The sequence below is a fragment of the Cucumis melo genome, unplaced genomic scaffold (genome assembly GCF_025177605.1).
Source record: "Cucumis melo cultivar AY unplaced genomic scaffold, USDA_Cmelo_AY_1.0 utg000772l, whole genome shotgun sequence".
Taxonomy (NCBI): Eukaryota; Viridiplantae; Streptophyta; class Magnoliopsida; order Cucurbitales; family Cucurbitaceae; genus Cucumis; species Cucumis melo.
In genome coordinates, this window is record NW_026124199.1 from 14144 (window position 1) to 23699 (window position 9556).

The following is a 9556-nucleotide window of genomic DNA, read 5'->3' on the forward strand; positions in this document are numbered from 1 at the left end:
AATCTTAGTGATGGAATAATAAGTTATAATTCATTGGTTGATTGTATCATTAACCATTTCTTTCTTTTGGTGTGAGGAACTTATCATGAATCCACTGATTTCTGCCGCTTCCGTTATTGCTGCTGGGTTGGCCGTCGGGCTTGCTTCTATTGGACCTGGGATTGGTCAAGGTACTGCTGCGGGCCAAGCTGTAGAAGGGATCGCGAGACAACCCGAGGCGGAGGGAAAAATCCGAGGTACTTTATTGCTTAGTCTGGCTTTTATGGAAGCTTTAACAATTTATGGACTAGTTGTAGCATTAGCACTTTTATTTGCGAATCCTTTTGTTTAATCCTAAAAAAATTACGTATTTTTTTTCGTATTTTATTTACTTGGACTTGCTGCTCTTGCTTTTTCGAATTATACGAAGCTTTCACTCCTACAATTACTTATTCGTTGGGACAATAACCTATGGGAAGGATTGATTTGAGGATGAGGCATTAGCATACTGACTCGCCTTCTTCCTTCCCTTTCTTAGTCCAATCTCGAATGGAACTTTTTTTTTAGGATTCTTACAACATATTTTTTACTCTATTTCGAATAGAAATAGGAAATTAATAAAATAAAAAAAAATAGAAAGAAATAGATAATTAGTTTTATCTATAAAAGGAGATCATATGAAAAATGTAACCGATTCTTTCATTTCTTTGGGTTACTGGCCATCCGCCGAGAGTTTCGGATTTAATACCGATATTTTAGCAACAAATCCAATAAATCTAAGCGTAGTGCTTGGTGTATTGATTTTTTTTGGAAAGGGAGTGTGTGCGAGTTGTTTATTTCAAGAATAAGTTGGATACAACCAACTGTACTTTTCTAGTTATAACTACGAAAAGGTGCATGATCCCGCGAATTACTTCTGACAAAATGAAGAAATCATATTGAAGAACCATAGCATTTCGTGATTCATTGGTAAATCAACTTTGATTCTCTATCAACCAATAATGTGGGACTATTAACATGGTTAAAACGTTTGAAGTCCAGACGTAGCATGGTACTCTTTCTACTACTATGTTAATACATAGTTAATACATAAATCGTTTCAAATAGTTGGGCTTTTTTTTCGATATAGAACACTCATGTCGATAAAATGATTTGAACCCCCCCTTTTTTATTATTTTCTATTTTAATAGAATATTAGAATTTTTTTGTAAAAAACTAAAAAAATGAGGATTTCACCCTCATTTTTTCTTTTTTATCCAATGCTGAATCGATGACCTATGTTATGTATAAAGTAAGAAAATTTTTTTGGATTTCAAGAAAAAAAAAGAAACAACTTTGCTGACAATTGTTTGTTTGGTCAGAAGAGTCCTCCGAATATTCGGGTCTTGGATTAATGATCCATATTTTTTTCTTTTTCTTTGTGGAATATGAATAGAGAAAAGAGGATAGGCTCATTACATTCAAAAAGATATATGGGAATTTCTCAGAAATAATTGCAATAATTGAGCGTGAGAGCCAAATGAATCGAAAGATTCATGTTTGGTTCGGGAAGGGATCGTCGAAGTTTTGAAATGAATGGAAAGACAATCTACTTTCATTAAGTGATTTATTAGATAATCGAAAACAGAGGATCTTGAAAACAATTCAAAATTCAGAAGAACTACGTGAGGGGGCCATTGAACAGCTGGAAAAAGCCCGGGCTCGCTTACGAAAAGTTGAAATGGAAGCCGATCAGTTTCGAGTGAATGGATATTCTGAGATAGAACGAGAAAAATTGAATTTGATTAATTCAACTTCTAAAAGTTTGGAACAATTAGAAAATTATAAAAATGAAACTATTCGTTTTGAACAACAAAAAGCGATTAATCAAGTACGACAACAGGTTTTCCAACAAGCCTTACAAGGAGCTCTAGGAACTCTGAATAGTTGTTTGGACAACGAGTTACATTTACGTACCATCAGTGCTAATATTGGCATGTTTGGGACGATGAAAGAAATAACTAACTGATTAGTCCTTCTACTGTAGGCATTATTTTTTTTTCTTAAAAAAAAATAATTACGAAATACTCATGGTAACCATTCAAGCAGATGAAATTAGTAATATTATTCGTGAACGTATTGAGCAATATAATAGAGAAGTAAAAATTGTAAATACCGGTACTGTACTTCAAGTAGGCGACGGCATTGCTCGTATTTATGGTCTTGATGAAGTAATGGCAGGTGAATTAGTAGAATTTGAAGAGGGTACTATAGGCATAGCTCTAAATTTAGAATCAAATAATGTTGGTGTTGTATTAATGGGTGATGGTTTGCTGATACAGGAGGGAAGTTCTGTAAAAGCAACGGGAAGAATTGCTCAGATACCAGTAAGCGAGGCTTATTTAGGTCGTGTTATAAATGCCCTGGCTAAACCTATTGATGGCCGAGGTGAAATTTCATCTTCTGACTCTCGGTTAATTGAATCCCCCGCTCCTGGTATTATTTCGAGACGTTCCGTATACGAGCCTCTTCAAACAGGACTTATTGCTATTGATTCAATGATTCCTATCGGACGTGGTCAGCGAGAATTAATTATTGGGGACAGGCAGACCGGTAAAACTGCAGTAGCCACGGATACGATTCTCAATCAACAAGGGCAAAATGTAATATGTGTTTATGTAGCTATTGGTCAAAAAGCATCTTCTGTGGCTCAAGTAGTGACTACTTTACAGGAAAGGGGCGCAATGGAATACACTATTATAGTAGCCGAAACGGCAGATTCTCCGGCTACATTACAATACCTTGCCCCTTATACAGGAGCAGCTTTGGCTGAATATTTTATGTACAGAAAACAACACACTTCAATCATTTATGATGATCCCTCCAAACAAGCACAAGCTTATCGACAAATGTCTCTTCTTTTACGAAGACCGCCGGGCCGCGAAGCTTATCCGGGAGATGTTTTTTATTTGCATTCACGCCTTTTGGAAAGAGCCGCTAAATTAAGTTCTGCTTTAGGTGAAGGAAGTATGACTGCTTTACCAATAGTTGAGACCCAATCGGGAGATGTTTCAGCTTATATTCCTACTAATGTAATTTCCATTACCGATGGACAAATATTCTTATCTGCCGATCTATTCAATGCTGGAATCAGACCTGCTATTAATGTGGGTATTTCCGTCTCCAGAGTAGGATCTGCAGCTCAAATTAAAGCCATGAAACAAGTAGCCGGCAAATTAAAATTGGAATTGGCTCAATTTGCCGAATTAGAAGCCTTTGCGCAATTCGCTTCTGATCTCGATAAAGCTACTCAGAATCAATTGGCAAGAGGTCAACGATTACGTGAGTTGCTCAAACAATCCCAATCAGCACCTCTCACGGTAGACGAACAGATAATGACTGTTTATACCGGAACTAATGGTTATCTTGATTCATTAGAAATTGGACAAGTAAGGAAATTTCTTCTTGAGTTACGTACTTACGTAAAAACGAATAAACCTCAGTTTCAAGAAATAATCTCTTCTACGAAGACATTGACCACTGAAGCGGAAGCCCTTTTGAAAGAAGCTATTCAGGAACAGATGGAACGTTTTCTACTTCAAGACCAAGTATAAAAGAAAACAAGTAAAGTATAAATCAATTTTAGAACTTTCAAATGTTAAAATTGAAACATGAAATAATTTCATTCTTTTCATTTATTAGGTGTTAGTAGGTAGAATATATATATATATAATTTATATAAAATAAAAAATATATATAAATATATTAAAGAAAGTAGATAATATTTCTAGAAATATATATCAATATTAAAATGAAATGTAAATACAATTAAGAAATTTTTTTATAAATATAGTTAAAGTTAAAATTAGATTATATTTCTAATAATATATTTAGAATATCATAAATATCTTAATATTTGGAATTTGAATATCCTTTCTACTAATATCTTATCTTCAAATAAAACAGAATTGAATTATTAGTTTATTTATATAATAAATCTAAAACTAGAGTTACAATTAATATTAAAACTAATTTATAAATTACTATTAATAAATAAGCGTCTCTTATTCAAATCATTCAAAATCTTTCCTTTCTTGACATGATATAGAAAATTTAAAACTAAAAAAAAATATATGAAAAAAAATTGCGTCCAATAGGATTTGAACCTATACCAAAGGTTTAGAAGACCTATGTCCTATCCATTAGACAATGGACGCTTTTGATTCCAATTTTTTTTTTCGTATTTTCACCTCTCTTGTTCGTAAAAAAAATGTGTGAGAATTCCGGAAATTGCATATTGAATTCAATGATGCATTACATTAACTAATACATTAGTTAAAATTTAGTTAAAATTAAGTAAATTGAAAATTTTTATTTGAGTAATTCCATTATTAATTAATTTCTATTTATAATATATATAAATTATAAGATAAGAATATTATAAGATAAGATAAGCGGATAGCGGGAATCGAACCCGCATCGTTAGCTTGGAAGGCTAGGGGTTATAGTCGACGTTGATTCATCATTTTGAACTGAACGTCTCTAATTCAAAACCGAACGTGAAACTTTGGTTTCATTCGGCTCCTTTATGGAAGATGGATAAATTCCTAAATTTATAAGATGTAAACAAAAAAAAATACCATCCATAACATCTATGTCAGCCTTTCCGTCTGAATGCATTCAAAAGGACCCGCTTTATAGATGATCCCTATACAAGAGGAGATTATAACAATCTTTCCAGTTATTTATTTCGTTCCCTATTTCTATTTAATATAATCCTTAGGAAAAGTATTTTGTTTCCGCCGAGCTAAAAAAACGATGTCGACGTCTCTAGTAAACCAAAGACATTGTTTAATAGCTATTTTGTTTTGCTTCAATCTCCCTTATACAAAGAAAAAATTGAAGATTTAGTTACGATTAGAAAAAATTCCACCTTTATCCATGGATCCCTTATTCCTTCAATTGGAAGTATTGATCCAATTCAATAAAATTATGTTTCGTAATTTCATGATCCAATTTTTTCAATTTAGAACATATTTTTGGATACAAATCACGAGAATTTTTATTTTTCCTCGAATCTTTCATCGAGAGGTAAAGGATTAAATCCTTTTAAGAAATAAAGTTTTTGATCGGAATATTAATCAACCCGAAGGATCCCTTAACTATTAAGGGATTAATAGAACGAATCGCACTTTTACCACTAAACTATATCCGCTACAATGCAATTATTGTATATAAATGGACCTTTTGTCGAAGACGAAAATAAGTCGTATTAATAAGTAATAAAAAGATCGGATCAGAAAATAATCATGAAAATTTGAGCGTTGACGTATTTTCATCAGGGCCACTAATGAGATTAGGAAAAGAGGACTCGTTTTAATTAACTAATTAACAAGTTTTTTATTCTAGTAAAGTACTAAAAAATAATAATAAGAAATCGAACCTTGATTCTATATCATCTTTTTCTGTATCATAGGAATTGAAATAATAAATCTTCTTAGGATTCTTGTTGTTTCTATTTTTTTTTTTTTCAAAAACATTTTCAAATCAAATAAATAATTTGATCTACGATTTATTGGAACAAAAAAAGCCCGGCTAGGTACTGACCAGGCCAGGCCGTGGAACTAAAAATAAAAAGAAAAGGGCTTTTCGGATGAAATAAACTAAAAAAGGTACTTTCTTTTTATTTATAAATATTTTTATGAATCTTTAATATATTGGTATTATTTATATATTAGGATTGAAGATATCTCTTCTTTTGAGCCCTTATCTAATGAAATCTAATTTATCTAAATGGAATTCCTAATAAAAAAAAGTTTTTATCGATTTGATAGATATCCATCGATATATCTAGATAATTATCTATATCAATATAATGAAATTATATATCTATAAAGGGGTAGATAAAGATAATAAAGAGAGATAAAGAAGGGCTTTTTTCAAGCCTTTATTTTCTATTTTTTATACAATGTATCATAGTAATTATCCTTTTTCAATTTGGGGAGAGATGGCTGAGTGGACTAAAGCGTCGGATTGCTAATCCGTTGTACGATTTTTTTGTACCGAGGGTTCGAATCCCTCTCTTTCCGTTTCTGTCAATTACTTGGTATTTTTTTATAGTTGAGGAAAGATGTGGAATAGATAAAATGTTAAGAACATTTCAAAATCAAGCAAGGAAAAAAAATCTGATTTTGTTATTCTTCACGCCCCGGATTACGTCCCGGGTCATTAGATAGGAATCCGAAAATGAAGAGAGAAACAAAGAATATTACTACTGTATAAACAAATAGTTTGAGAGTAAGCATTACACAATCTCCAAGATCATTTTTTTTTTAAGAGAATAGATTCTCTATTTTAATCTGGTTTGACACCAAGAAATGCAGTGAAGTTATTTCTATAAATAGGAAAAAATTTTAAGAGTTGAGTCCTTGATTACTCAAAATTGGATTTCATACCCACAATTCTATATTGTGGGGGACTCGAAGAGGGTCGTTCAAAGGAAAAAAGTAAGAATAAGAAAATGAGAGTGATCCAGATTTATCATAGCTATAGAATAATTTCAATATTGGATTCAACTTAAAGCTTCAGACTGTATGTACAACTTATCTGATCTTATAACTAGTTAGAATCTTTTTTTTTTTTTTTCTAGTAAATCATGAATTTGTCTCGGACAGTATTAAAAATATTATCGAAAGCTTACAGCAGCTTGCCAAACAAAAGCTAATAGAAAAAAGAATAGAGGTATTACTGGCATAACATCTACTATTGGATTCAAAAAAGCGTAGGCCTCGGGCAATTTGGCGACGAAAAAACTACTTGAATAAAGGAAAGAATTAAGACAGATACCGATGAAACTTAAGATATTAAGCATAACAATTTTTTTTTCTTTGTTCTTGAAGATAATTGTATTTCTTTTGATTTGATTGAGTTATTAATCCCCTATTATTGCTATGATATAAGGGATAAGGGAAAAATTAATAACATAAAGTAGGTCAAAAAACCTTTCTTTGATTTGAACTCAGCCAATCAAAAATCCTTCAATTCTCAAATAAAACGAGAATAGAAGAAATCCTACTTTCATACAATATCTTAATGGAATTATATGTAATGATCAATAAATTGAGTTTAATTGGATCTATAAACGTATCAAAATCTGAGCAACAATCTAATTTATTCTATAAATATTTGTACTGGAATTGACGACTAAGCACTACCAATATTAGTGTTTATTAGTGTTGAATATAAATGGGGCGTGGCCAAGTGGTAAGGCAACGGGTTTTGGTCCCGCTATTCGGAGGTTCGAATCCTTCCGTCCCAGAGTATGCGTATTATTATTATATATAATAATAGTATATTATAAGATATATGGAAAAATATTCGATATCAGACTATAGATTGCCGTTTTAAACAACCTTATGCTTAAGAGTCTAAATATAGATCGAATGTGATTGTTCTTTATTATTTTCTTATAATGATGCATTTCAGAAATGCGAAAGCCTCTATTATTCTCTATCTCTTAAATGGTTTGTGAAACCCGAGTATTTTTTTTCTGTGGATTTCTGAATTATAAACACGAAGGTCTTGTGTTTTTGGCACTAATGGAATTGAATTAATGGTCTTAAGAAACTTAAGACCTATTTAGGGTTTAGGGTACTAAATTTTAGAGTCAAATAAAAAAAAATAGGTAGGAACAATCGTTTACTCTAGATCTGTTTGACTTTCGCCTTATACAAGATAGTCTAGCACCTCCGAAACTAGTCCAGTCCCCCGTAGGATCCTTTTTTTATTTATGATGCATCTACTCGATCTAATTGGGGGTAGATAGGAGTTAATCCATAACGGAAGATATCAATTTGAATATCTGCCCGAATCTGATTAACAAAGAATCAAGTTACATATGTAACATATTATGTATTTCTTTTCACCTCATTTTTTCGTATGTTTGTCTGTAATGAATAATTGTAAATCCAAGTAACAATTCATACATCTTTTTCACTTTATTTTAAGGAAAGATTATTGAGTCTCTTAAGTTAAATAAACTAGGCAGAAAATGCTGATATGTATGTATTGTTATTATCTATTTTTATCGTTTTATTTCTTTTTTTTTTTTTTATTTTAGATCTATCTAATTGATGGGTTAATCCCGAATATACATTTATTTATCATAATCAAATGTAATAAATCCTTTACAAAAATTTATTCAAATAATATTATAATATAATATTTAGGTAGTAAATTTTCAATCAAGTAAATCTTTTTAATTATTTCTTATGAGTCCTTGGTACTCGAAGAAGTGTTAAACTCGTGAATCCATTCTATGAAGAAATTGAAAAATGGAGATTCTTAATTATTCGTAATTAATTATTTCTTAATTGATTTTATAGAAATTTCAAAAAATCTCTCTCTATCTAGAAAATATCTATATATAGAGAAATAAATATTGCACTCATACAAAAAAATGTTATTGATACAATATATACAATAAAATATGGGTTTCAATAAATTGAAGTATTGCTAAGACTTTTTCAAAAACTACCCATGTCATAAGAGTATAGATTACTATGGACCAACTAACCCAATGACTATACATGATTCCATAAATGAATCAATTACATACCAGTTCCAAGAAATTAGAGGTTATGGTAAAACTTCGTTTAAAACGATGTGGTAGAAAGCAACGTGCGACTTGAAGGACATGATCCACTGTGGATTCTTACACCCACCATTTTATATTATATAGGAATGAAGATGCTCTTGACTCGACATAGTTTGTTCGGTTGCACTCGAGCTCTTTTTTTTTTTTAGGGTTTTTGATGTAAATAGTACATGATGGAGCTCGAGTAGAAAGTATTGATTCATTTATCAAGGGCAGAGATCTAGGGTTAGTGTCAATCAATAAGTTAAAACTACTTCGTAAGTATAGGTTCGGTATACAAATCGAAAGGATCCAATTCGAACAAGTTTCAAATTCAAACATCAAATTGGATTAAAAGTGTATCACACGAGAATCCATTATTTATATGATTCTTTGATAAAAAGGAAATCAAAAAAAATGGTATGTTGCTACCATTTTGAAACGATTAAAGATCACCGAAGTAATGTCTAAACCCAATGATTCAAGGAAAGGATAAAGGATCCCGGAACAAGTAAAAATCTTTTTCAATTGTCTCAATAACTAAACTAGATCAGAATGAAGAATCGAAATAGATTCTAACGGAGACAGGCAAAAATAAAGAGGTTAGAGACCGCTCAATAAATGAAATGCTTAAGCTTAAGGGTTTTTTTCCTTTGCGTGAGAGTTATCCAACTTGAGTTATGGGGATAAGAATGAGTTTTTTTTTTCAAAAGAAAAACAAAAGAATAAGAAAAAAATTTTTAAATCATAGTCTAATTGATTTAATAATCTATAGATCTATTTGACATTAATTAGAATTCTATACATAACTTTGAATTTCCTCGAGCCGTACGAGGAGAAAACTTCTTATACGGTTCTGGGGGGGGTACTTAAAATTTACATCTATCCCAATGAGCCGTTTATCGAATCATTGCAATTGATGTTCGATGCCGAAGAGAAGGAAGAGATCTTCGTAAAGTGGGT

General features: G+C 31.3%; 1 non-coding gene across 1 annotated transcript; it reads left to right on the top strand.

Annotated features, from left to right (window-relative positions):
• Positions 1 to 5959: 5959 nt before the first annotated feature.
• TRNAS-GCU (transfer RNA serine (anticodon GCU)) lies at positions 5960 to 6047 on the top strand. Its single transcript has one exon. It is a non-coding gene; the product is annotated as a tRNA-Ser (tRNA).
• Positions 6048 to 9556: the final 3509 nt, after the last annotated feature.